Source organism: Podarcis gaigeae (assembly GCF_964106915.1).
Source record: "Podarcis gaigeae genome assembly, chromosome: 2".
Lineage (NCBI taxonomy): Eukaryota > Metazoa > Chordata > Lepidosauria > Squamata > Lacertidae > Podarcis > Podarcis gaigeae.
In genome coordinates, this window is record NC_139679.1 from 38,106,341 (window position 1) to 38,118,731 (window position 12,391).

At 43.2% G+C, this 12,391-nt stretch overlaps 1 long non-coding RNA gene across 1 annotated transcript; it reads left to right on the forward strand.

Annotated features, from left to right (window-relative positions):
• The first annotated feature begins 4,543 nt into the window (after window positions 1-4,543).
• LOC310838506 lies at window positions 4,544-9,808 on the forward strand. Its single transcript, XR_014560996.1, has 4 exons — window positions 4,544-5,299; window positions 6,179-6,265; window positions 7,951-7,993; window positions 9,682-9,808. It is a non-coding gene; the product is annotated as an uncharacterized lncRNA (long non-coding RNA).
• The last annotated feature ends 2,583 nt before the right edge of the window (window positions 9,809-12,391 follow it).

Consider the following 12,391-nt stretch of genomic DNA (forward strand, 5'->3'; position numbering starts at 1 on the left):
TGCGTTTGGGTGGCATGCATATTTGTGGTATGACAAGGTTAAAGTGCACAAATTGTTTAAAAACCATATTGTCAGAAGAGCAATTTGGAGGGTCTGGATAAAATACAAAGACTTATTGGAGAGTAAAACTCCGAGGTGGCTCTCACCGGTGGAGGCCAAGGCTCGTAAGAGACCCAACATGGAGGCCCATTGGCCTAAATATTGGGAAATAATTGAAAAAACTGGAGACAATTGGAGGTTGCTAAGTTTGGAGAAATTGAAAACTAAAGTACAAGATTGGTTGCACTATGCGCAAATTCAAGAGGTATTTAAAATAGATAAAAAAGTTGGATTCCAGGTGGAAAAATCGAAACTAGAGACTGAATTGTTAGAGCCAAAAAGTAAACTACTTTCGAGAATGTATAACTTGCTGCTTAAGTGGAATACACAGGATGAGACAGTCAAATCCGCTATGATAAAATGGGCTCAGGATGTGGGGCATAACATTATGTTTGCAGACTGGGAAAGGTTATGGAACACCGGTTTGAAATTCACGGCATGTACTGCCTTGAAGGAAAATATTATGAAAATGGTATACCGGTGGTACATGACCCCAGTCAAGTTAGCTAAGATATATCATCTGTCTGACAACAAATGTTGGAAATGTGGAGAGGCGGAAGGGACATTCTTTCATCTCTGGTGGACCTGCCCGAAAGTGAAGGCCTTCTGGGAAATGATCCATAATGAACTAAAAAAGGTACTGAGATTTACCTTACCTAAGAAACCAGAGGCCTTCCTTCTGGGCATGGTGGACCAGAGAGTGCTTAAGAAGGACAGAACCTTTTTCATGTATGCTACCACAGCAGCAAGGATCCTGATTGCAAAATATTGGAAGACACAAGATTTACCCACGCTGGAGGAATGGCAATCGCAGTTGATGGACTATATGGAATTGGCTGAAATGACTGGCAGAATTCGAGACGTGGGAGAAGAAACAATTGAGGAGGACTGGGAAAAGTTTAAGGACTATTTGAAAAAACACTATAAGCTGTATGAATGTTAAAAAATGCACCTTTCAGGAAACACTAGCTTCAGCAAATGTAAGTTAATGAAATGAAAATTAAGACACAAGAATTTAGAGGTAAAATAATGAAACAACTTTATTGTGTTTAATACAAAGCATATAAGAATTGAGTGACAGTAAAATTGAAAATAGGGAACATGATAAAATGGAAGTTACAATAAGTTTTGAAATAAGTTAACAAATTGCTGATGCTTTATAAGACAGAGAACGCAGGGTTCGGAGGATGTGAGGAAGTCCTATAGGTTAGATGGAAAAAGAATATGGAAATTTGTTATTTATATTTATCTTTCATATAACCACTCTTTATTCTTTTTTCTGTATTTCTGTATCTTTAAAAAAAGCAATAAAAAATGTTTAAAAAAAAAAATAAAAATAAAAAAGGATGACGCTGAAATCAGACAGGCTTGCCAAGAAGCTGGAGGATATGGTTATGCTGAGAGTTCAAGGATTTGTGGTTGACTATATCTGACAGATGGGACGCAGGTGGCGCTGTGGGTTAAAGCCTCAGCGCCTAGGACTTGCCGATCGAAAGGTCGGCGGTTCGAATCCCTGCGGCGGGGTGCGCTCCCGCTGCTCGGTCCCAGCGCCTGCCAACCTAGCAGTTCGAAAGCACCTCCGGGTGCAAGTAGATAAATAGGGACCGCTTTCTAGCGGGAAGGTAAACGGCGTTTCCGTGTGCGGCTCTGGCTCGCCAGAGCAGCGATGTCACGCTGGCCACGTGACCCAGAAGTGTCTCCGGACAGCGCTGGCCCCTGGCCTCTTGAGTGAGATGGGCGCACAACCCCAGAGTCTGTCAAGACTGGCCCGTACGGGCAGGGGTACCTTTACCTTTACTTTATATCTGACAGATACACACAGACATGGGCTCTGGGGAATCACTACATCATGCAATGGAGGCACAGATAGGGGTTATGAGGTCTAATATCTCAGACTGAGTCAAGCCATATATGCCTCCAGAAGCATTTGAGTCTTGTGCAGCCCCATCCTTTGCCTGTATACTCAGAAACGAGCTCCAGTGAGATCAGTACATAGGATTGCATTATAAGTCTGCAATCCTATGCATGTATGCTCAGAAGTCCATCCCATTGAGCTCAATGTGCTTTGTATCCAATAAGCAAGTTTAGAATTGCAGCCTTAGGATCTTTGAAAGGCAAAGATCAGGCAAAGCAAAAAAGAGCAGTCATGTTTGCAGAGCTGATGATCTGTATACATGCTAAACAGAGAAATTATTTAGGTCAAATTCCATGATGTTACCAAATAACGTTAATACAGTGGTACCTCAGGTTAAGAACTTAATTCGTTCTGGAGGTCTGTTCTTAACCTGAAACTGTTCTTAACCTGAGGTACCACTTTAGCTAATGGGGCCTCCCACTGCCACTGCACCGCTGCTGCTTGATTTCTGTTCTCATCCTGAAGCAAAGTTCTTAACTCGAGGTACTATTTCTGGATTAGTGGAGTCTGTAACCTGAAGCGTATGTAACCCGAGGTACCACTGTATAAGGCTTGGTGTAATGGTATCTTAGAGCAACGTCCCCCTTCTCAAAATTTGCAATCAGTAGAATATCGATCTAGCAATCAGTGCAAAGAAATCTCAAAGCCTCAACCAATGTTTACACATCCCATTCCTGAGGTTCAGAGCTATTTTCAGGAAATACCAACTCTTATTAGCCCTTAGGGAATGTTGGAACCTGATTAGTTGTTGTTGGCCTGGACCTTGGAGAGGAGGCAAGCAAGAGGTCTGCACTCAGTAATATTCATGGAAGAAATGTTGGCATCAAGAGAAAGCATCACATCTGGAGGGAGTCAGAGGAGCTAAGAGGAATTAAATGCAGTTAGCACCAAGGGGTTGATTTCAACAAATTTGATATTTTTTTTCTGGAAGGGGATGTGAAATACAAATGCGTTTGAATCAGTTGCAATCAAACATATGCAAATTTACTGAAGCACTCCCTTTTAAAAAAAACTATTTAAAGACATCGTGGAAATCAGCTGGATTTATTTTTATTTTCATTTCTCACGACGCAGAGATAGCCAGGTTTCTTCGTACCACACAAAAACTAGCTTTTTCTGGAGCTGTTATCTACAATTCCCTAATGCTGACCTACTTACATTTAAATTGGGCTACAGGGCTAACACGGCACTATCCACAAACTACTTGTCAGCTTCCCCCCACCGCAGAGTTAAGGGCAACTGCTGTGCCTCTCCTAGAGCTGGAATCAAACCCAAATTAATCAACCCAAACCCAGTTATGTCAAAGTTGATCAAATTCCTTTGCTCATGAACAGATTGTCAGTTTGCAGCCCAATCCTAAATACTTTTATTCAGAGGTGTGCCCTCCTTGAGTTCAGCACAACTTACTTCCAGGTAAGGATACTGAGGGTTGTAGCAGCTGTCCTTTAATATTAAAATCACACTGGCACCATTGAGAGCTGGATTCTCTCTGTACAGTGGTACCTCGGGTTACATACGCTTCAGGTTACAGACTCCGCTAACCCAGAAATAGTACCTAGGGTTAAGAACTTTGCTTCAGGATGAGAACAGAAATTGTGCAGCAGCAGCAGCAGCAGCAGGAGGCCCCATTAGCTAAAGTGGTGCTTCAGGTTAAGAACAGTTTCAGGTTAAAAACAGACCTCCAGAACAAATTGAGTTCTTAACCCGAGGTACCACTGTATTTTGAAAAGCCATTTGACCATGTGACTAAAAAATGCCTGCAGACACACACCATCTTTTAAGGCTGAAATCCTGTAACCATTTAACCTGGGATGAAGCCCCACTGAACTCAGCGGGTTGTACCCAATGTAGCACTAAGTCCACTTAGTGACCTATTTGTTACACTGGCAGAATGTTGTTGCACAATGAAAAGCACATAGTCGCACAATGGATTTCACAGCGAGATTTCACAGATGTTGCACAATAATAATAATAATAATTTGATTATTTATACCCCGCCCATCAGGCTGGGCAATCTAGTCCGATATTTTAACTGTCTTTGACAGTTTCCTGGAAGTCCTGAATCAAAAACTTCCTGCAACAGAGGTTTCCCTTATTTCAGTCACGTAACCTGGTCCACGGTCACCTGTTCTTCCAAAGGGAATGTCGAAAATTGGCCTTTGGGGTGCAATCCTGTACACCATGTATCTGGGAATATAAGCCCCCACAAGAATTTAGGGCTTACATCGGAGTGCCCTGAGCTGCACGAAGGGCAGCTGCAATTTGGTTTTTTTAGCCATTCTGTCTTGAGAGGTTAGCGCCTTTGATACAGTCCCCTTCGAAGGCCGGCCTTGGAACGCACGGCGGTAGGATTCCATTCAGACCCCGAGAGGGCGCTCTACAGCTTTAGGCGTGAACCTCGGAGTCGTGGAAGCGAGGGTCACAGAGTTGGAGTCCTAGAGCGGGAGCCCCTTGCTTCCTGCGGATCTCTTCCACCCTCGAGACGTGTCCTGAGTTCCGCTTCCGCGTGAGTTGTGCGCGCGCGTGAGCTTTCGGCTGCAGGAAGGTCTGGTGGAAGGTTTGCCTTTCGCGGGCGGCGGGTCTCTCGAGGCGGCGCAGAGGGGGGGGGGAGAGGGCGGCGTGTGCGGCCTCCCCTTTTCTCTCCACGCGCTTCTCCATAGGACGTGGACGGGGCTGCTGCTGGCAAGAGCTTAGCCTTAAGAAATGGTCAGGGTGTGCCGGACCAGGACCTGGGTTCGAATTCCGCACTCGGCCATTATGCTCACCTGGGGTGGCCCTAGCGGGGCCGGACGCTACCTCTCTCAGCCCAGCCTAACCTACTTCGCAGGGTTGTCGTGGGGATTGGTTGAGAAGGGGGAGAGCCACGTATTCCACCTCGAATTCCTTATTGGAGAAAAGGGGTATAAATGCAGTAAATTAATATTATCGCCTCCCCCCGCCCGCCAAAATAGTCTTTTTTTCATTGCCTTACTCCTACAGTTAACAGTAAACGGGAGTTTACCTCCCTGGGGTGCCCATTTGAACTTTCAGCAAGACTGCCTTGCCTCTCGTAGATTGATTAGTGGGCCATGGAATAAGGTGGTTTGTGGCAGCATGTAGCTCTTCTGCTCTTGTGGGTAAGAATGTAAAAAGATTGGGCCCAATGGCCCATTTGGTCCAACATCCTGTTTGACAGTGGCCAGCAAGATGCCTGTGGGAAACCTGCAAAGACGACCTGAGCACAGGAGCACTCCTATGGTTTCCAGCAGCTGGGACTCAGAAGCATGACTGCCTGGGATGGTGAAGGTGAAATCTTTATTGGAACGTGTATTTATGTATGGGTCTGTTTGCTTTACTTGATTTTGGGTGCAGTGATGACTTACCTGAAAGAGCACCATTGAGGGAGCTAAAAAGGAAAGACAACATGGAGTCAGTGATGACTCTCTCTGGAATAAAGGTTTTAAGAAGGAGACTTGAGAAAATGCAGCAGAGTAGGTGAGAAGTCACATGGCTCCAGATAACAGGGAGATTGTAGAAATTGAGTACTTGGAAAGTAAAGGGAGTTGGGTAGAGTGGCTGGGAATTGGGTTGTACCACTTGCTCCACCTTTCTGTCTTTGGTCTTCTGGCAGAAGCCAGATTTTAGGGGAAGGAAGAGGTTTTGAACTTGCTAGAAGATGCTTAGAGGATAAAAATCCAGTTGAGAAAGCAAGACAATGGGAATTATGTATGCAAGTAATTCTTAAATCATAATATTCAATATTTGACCTTCATTGGAGAAATGATAGCCTATTATGGGAAGGACCAAGCTACTTTTAATGGATCCAGATTACATAAAGTACTTCCCTTTCAGATGAATCCTGTCACTCAGGTGGACCCAAATATACTTTAGAACAGGCTCCCTCAACCTTGGCCCTTCAGATATTTTGAGACTACAATTCCCATCATCTCTGACTACTGGTCCTGCTAGCTGGGGTCATGGGAGTTGTAGGCCAAAAACATCTGGAGGGCCAAGATTGAGGAAGCCTGTTTTAGAATATTGAGTGAGTCGGCCCTTTACCCTTGGTGATGGAAAGGAAACAATCTGTATACTGTACTTTTTATTACTGGTGCTTTAATTCCTAAAAGGCATTTTTTTTTACCAATGTTCATGCTTTGCTCATACTGCAACTTTCTTTATATGTAGTAGTGGAACCATCTCCAAGATAAAAGCTATTTGCATTTGGACAAGTTGACTACCATTTTGGAAGTACTGTGTTTTTCCCCCCTTGAGGTAAGACATTTGTTGTGATAAGAAGGAGGTTTGTTTAAAAACACACACCAAAATGAGTATTTGCAGCTTGGTATAAAGCCCATGGGCTGGGAAATGGTTGCTGCGTAGCTGGGCCTGCTGTGGTCCTGCCTTGTACCAGCTAGCCTGACCTTGCCCTAGATGAAAACCTGGCAGCCTCCTTTTTGGGGTCTGCCCTGTGCAGTAACAGGTGTGAGCATTCTAGCAGCAGCTTGATGGTCATGTATGATACTGCATACAGATCTGTTGCGACATGCAGAGAAAACCCAGACTGCATTCTGTTCTGTCAAGTGTCTAATTAAGGGTGGAGGCAAAACTGAGTAATTGCTGGATTTTATATTCCCAAAAATTGAGGTAGGGAGGAGACAGGCAGCCATTATGTGTTCATTCATCTCGGCAGCCTTTGGTTCAACCTGAAACTTTCATAGTGCCTGACATAACATCATTTAAATGTCTGCTACCTCCTTCCATATTCCATCTAAAGATTGTAATGTAGATTCCATGGCTTCATGATCAGCAAACTTTTTCTTACTTTCCCTTTCCCCCCCTACCCACTTTATCATGTTGCCCAGGGATAGACAACATGGTGTTCTCCAGATGCTGTTCTGATCTTCAGCTCACATCATTCCTGGCCTTTGGCCATGCTGGTTGGCACTGATGGGAGTTGGGAGTCCAACAACATCTGCAGGGCATCAGTTTGGTTATCTATGATCTGTAGACCAGGGTTCAGCAACCTAAAGCCCATGGGCCGGAAGCAGCCCACGGTGGCCTTTTAACCGGCCCACGAACCACCCCCGAATTGAGCCGCCTGCTCGGCGAGTCCCCACACACTGTGCTAAACCAGTGTGGTGCAGGGACTCTCTTCCACGGTGCCAGAAATTGCTTCTGCGCATGCCCAGACGTCGAAAATCGCTTCTGCGCAGGTGCGATTTCCGGCGTCGAGGCATGTGCAGGCGTGATTTCCAGCACTGCGGACGTGTGCAGGTGCGATTTCCTGCGCCACGCTGCACTGTTCCATCCCACGGAGGATCTTCGCTGGAGTGATCCTGCCCCTGCCTGGTAAGCCTTGCTGACCCCTGCTCTAGACTGACGAAGAATTCTGGCAAACTTGAAAGTTGGCATGCTGTTTGTGACATTCTGATGGCCGAATAAATATATGAAACCTGATTCAGATTTTTGAATTTGTCTTAATAGAGTTATTCGTGTACCGTAATTGACTTTTCAAGCCCTGCTGCCTAGGACTAGTTTGAGAGGAAGGTTGAGAAAGAATGCAATTAATAAATTAAATTAAAGGACATAGACATACTGCTTGTGGTATCTAACTTAGTCTCTAACTTCCACATTCTACTTGGTTCTGGGTGTGTGGCATTGATTTGTCACGCTGTTTAAATTGTTATAGGGCCACCATTGCTAGATATGGTGTGTCTGAAAGATGCAAGCAGCCATCCTGTGATATGAAGTCTGTTTGTTTCCTGACAATTCTTGATACCAGGGTGGGCTCTTTTAAAATTCCAAGGATCATCATGCTAAATAGTGAAGCAGAGTTCTAATATGCCTGTAGCTGATCTATTAACCATTTCATTTAAAAGTTTAGAAACATGTTGTACAATGAACTTTATCATATTAAAAATGACACCATGACAGTGACTATCAAATATATCTTGTAGATACTGATGGACCAAAAGCAGTACAGAACAAGGATTCTCATAGGTAAGTATGACTTATTTGAGATCTACCTAAGAGGCATGCAAGGGGACCTGTTGCGTATTAGGCCATATGCAAGAGATACAAATTGTATATTTCTATTGTTCAGTAGGCCTTGGAGAGGGAAAACGATTGACTAGGGACACCCAGATCTCATTTGTGCATTGTCACATGCCTTATTGGTCCCTCTGTGTGTTCTTGTTTTTATTAATTAGCAAGCCATTGTGCCTCTCATCAGTGGAAGCTCAGTGCTTGAAATATGCCTGCTTTAATAATTTGTCCTAATATTCCATACTTAGCAGAAGTCACTGTCCCTGTCATTTTGAAACATGACTTGGAATGTCTTCTTACTAACATTTCAAAATAAACTTGGTGTAACTTGAAGAGTAAATCAGCCAGCAGCAAATACATTTTGAGTATACAGAATAGGTGTTGGGATTATCGCCTCATTTAAGGTTACTGATTAAATCTCACAGTGGGGAATTGCTGCAACTTCTTGGTGGGCAGCAGTTCACCAGGTAAGGCGTCTGGAGGCCTGAAAACAGAGATAGGGAAAGCTTCAATGCCTAACTATCTGGGGTGCTTATTGGACTGGGACCAATTGATGGAGGAATAAAAACCTATCAATACAAGTATTCCAAGCCTGAACATGAGAACTGCAACTATCGGCATGCTTTTCAAGTTGCTTTCTGCCCTCAAGGGGAGAAGATTGTGTTCTTTTGTGTTGCTGAACTTGGCCTTCATCTCCTGCACTCTGTTATTCCACAGGTAGCGTATTAGTTTTGGTTACCTTTGTTCATGGAGTGCTAAACTATCAGGCCACCTTGGCACAGGGAGCCCTTGTGTGCAGTTTTGGAACTCCTCTGTAAAGGTGGCCGACATCATTCCCTCAAAGTTGCAACACTTAGGATCTGTCCCAAGAGTGTATTTGAACTTTAAAAGCTGTACTCAGGCATCTCATTCTCTGTACTTAAGTCTCATACCAGGCTGGGGAGAATTAGGTTCAGGGTGGTATTCAACTATATTTTACTCAGAGTAGACTAACCTGGTTGTGTTCATTTCAACGAGTAAAATTTAGCTGAACACAACTCTTAAATCACCACCAAACCATGAAGCTCTCTGAATGATCTTGGGCTATTTGCCATCTCCCCTTAATTCACTACATACATGTGATGAATCAGTGTTTTGGGCTTGTAAATTTCCAGCCATTAGGCAAGCATGGATCTGGGACATACCGTATTTTTTGCTCTATAAGAGCCTCCCTCCTAAAAAGTAAGGGGAAATGTGTGTGCATCTTATGGAGTGAATGCAGGCTGCGCAGCTATCCCAAAAGCCAGAACAGCAAGAGGTATTGCTGCTTTCACTGCGCAGCGATCCCTCTTGCTGTTCTGGCTTCTGAGATTCAGAATATTTTTTTCTTGTTCTCCTCCAAAAACTAGGTGCGTCTTGTGGTCTGGTGTGTCTTATAGAGCAAAAAATATGGTATTCAGAAATGCAGGGGATTGTGAGTAACTCCTACTGTTACTCACAAATAAAACACCTTGCAAATAAAGAGAATCTCTGGTTTTAATTCGGAAATCAGTGGATCTCTTCTGTTGGAGATTATGGGGAAACACTAGCTTCTTATTTTATGTGTGAAGCTTCTGACTTGACTTTTCCTTGCCATAATGACCATTACAACTTTTACATTCCAGGTAAGTGCTGTTGGAAGAGCAGTGCTCAGGTTCTGCAGAGGAAAGAGTTGTCAAAATTCCGTTTTGTTCTCGTGTGTCATTCTGGTTTGTGTAAAGTCATTTCATTAAAATCAGATGTTCTATCCTAGCTGTGGCTTGAGTGTTAATGTCCTGCAGAAGGCACACTTCTCAAAATATTTATTTTTGTCTACATGTTGTTAAAGAGAAATGCTCCTATCTTCATTATCCCTGCCTATATCCACTTTGTGATGTGGCATCTATCTGCATTCTCAAATTATTCTGGCTGTTGCATCCCTTTCTACCACTAGAGGGCGAAGAATTATACAAAATGAAGGCTTATGTCTCCCTGGTGTCTTTTCTGGTGCAAACAAAAGGCTGCAATTACATTCCAGGAATTGTTGTCATAGTAGATTACACAAGGGTGCTAGATGTTCTATGGTGGCTGGTTGTTGTTTTTATTATTATTACAGTACTGAGCTTTTAGCAACCTACTTTAGAAAGCCTGGAATAGCATCTCTTTAGAAGCTTCCAACAATGCACTCTGCACAAATTCTCTGCATTGTGCATATATGAGCACATACATTGCTGTTTAATTCAAACTTCAGCTTGAGATCTGAAGTTATGAGAGCGGGAATGGGGGAGAAGGAGACAGAGGGGCAAGATGTGCATAAGGGTAATAAAATGCTGTTTTGTTATACCAACTTGTATCCACACACCCCTATAGTTCTTGTGGTACTGTATTATTTTGACCCTTTCTCCACAATTGAGAGATCTAGAAGCACACCTTATAAAGGCTTAGTTCCTCAGGATTGCAGAAAGCCCCAAACTTCAGACATTGACTTTACAATCTTCTTTTACAGAGCCATCATGCTCTGTGGCATATATGTGACGTTCATGAGTATGTGGCAATGGTTTCAGAATATGAAACATTATTATTTATTCAATTTATATACCCCCTTTATCAAAAGATCCCCAGGTAGTGTACATTAAAAAACAAGAGTCTTGTGTGCATACATAGCCTAAAGATGCACATTCTACCAATAGTTTTCTTTTGTTATTATTATTAAAGATTTTGTTGATTTACAAAAGTGTGCAATGTCTCTCGTGTTTTTTTCCCCCATGTAACATTTTTACAAATCAGTTTCATTTGTTGAGAAATTAGGAAGAAAGGGGGTCAGGTGGCGATGTTTCTATTTTACTTACTGTATGTAGGGTTTGGTGTCAGCGTTGCTTGTGCAGGTTCTTTGCTGTTCACTTGTGTTCCTTTGCTGGTGAGAGAGGTTGGGGTTGGCCTAGGGTGTGGTTATTCATTTGTGGTTGGCTGTGGTGGTCTTTGTTTTCGTGTGTGAGTGGGGTGGGTGGGTGTTTTGGATCAGGTTAGCCATATTGATTTGTATGCTGTTGGTGGATTATTGTCATTGTCTTGTTGGGCTGTGTATGTGATAAAGGGGAGCCATACCGGGGTGAAGGCGTCTTCTTCTGTTTGTCCCCGTGTCAGTTTCAGTTTATTGGTTAATTTTTCTAGTAGGGCTGTTTCCCATACTATTTGGTACCATTGGTCCATTCTTACTCCTGACAGGTCTCTCCAGTGTCTGGCTATGATGCTTCTGGCTGCTGAAAGTAGGTGGGTAATGAGTTCTTTGTGGTATAAGTGGGCATTATTGTATTCTGCCAATAGTTTTATTTGCTACGAAGAGAATGGCTCAAGTACATCTTGTCACTTAATATACTTACACGTTGCATGATAGATATTCTATTAATAGCTCATCAGCTGTGGCCCCCACCCTAAAATTTGTAGCCACACTTAAACGAGCACAAAACTGCAAAAGTGGGGGTAATGCTACTAGAGCGTTACAAAAGCAAATTCCTTTGAATGACCTTTGGCAGAGGAAGGGATTGTGGAGAAGCAAGGCAATTAAAGGAGGGGGGCCAGGTCATGGGAAGCTGCAGAAAAAGTCATTTGGGCTTTGGCACAATTATATATTTTCATGTTTTCTACAATGGAGAGGTCTATAAACATAAATAGTTCTGAATAAATTCTTGTGTTCTAAGCTCAGTTAATAAGTCCCTGCATTTGGCAATCCTGTTCACAGACTTCTGCAGTGGGTCATCAGCTTGAGCTGTCAACATAGCCTAGTACGTTGCACTTCATACTTGTGTAACCTTTATCCTGATCTGTAAATGCCATGTTGTGTCAGCAGGAGAAAATATCTGGCGTCTCTATTGGCTAATGGTAAGCGAGTCCTTAAGCTTTCTTAATTAAGCTAAACAGCTGGAATTGGGAAGGGCTCCTGTTACATAATCTCTCCATATATTGTAATGGTCATTCTGGCATAAACTGCTGGGAGTGGGTGTTACTCGCCTGAGCTAATCACATTTTTTTTCCTGTTGATAAAACAAATGTTGGGTGTGTTGAACACATTTGCGCCAAGGATCCTGTTCCTTAGGGCCATGCACAAACTTTGTTTTGAGGTCTTAAGTGAGCCATGTCTGCCTGCATTAACTTCTAATCCAGCCAGGAAGTAGGAATTCTTATAACTTAAAAGGTGGTTCACATTTGAAGTTGGGAGTATAACTGGAGCAGCTATATGGCTTCTGCCTAACCAAAGACTACGTGGACGTGGGGAAGAACCTTATTAGCCTTGCCTAAGTGATTCCTGTGTGCACATCTAACTGAGTAGTGAGGAGAAGCAGCAGTTGCCATACAAAG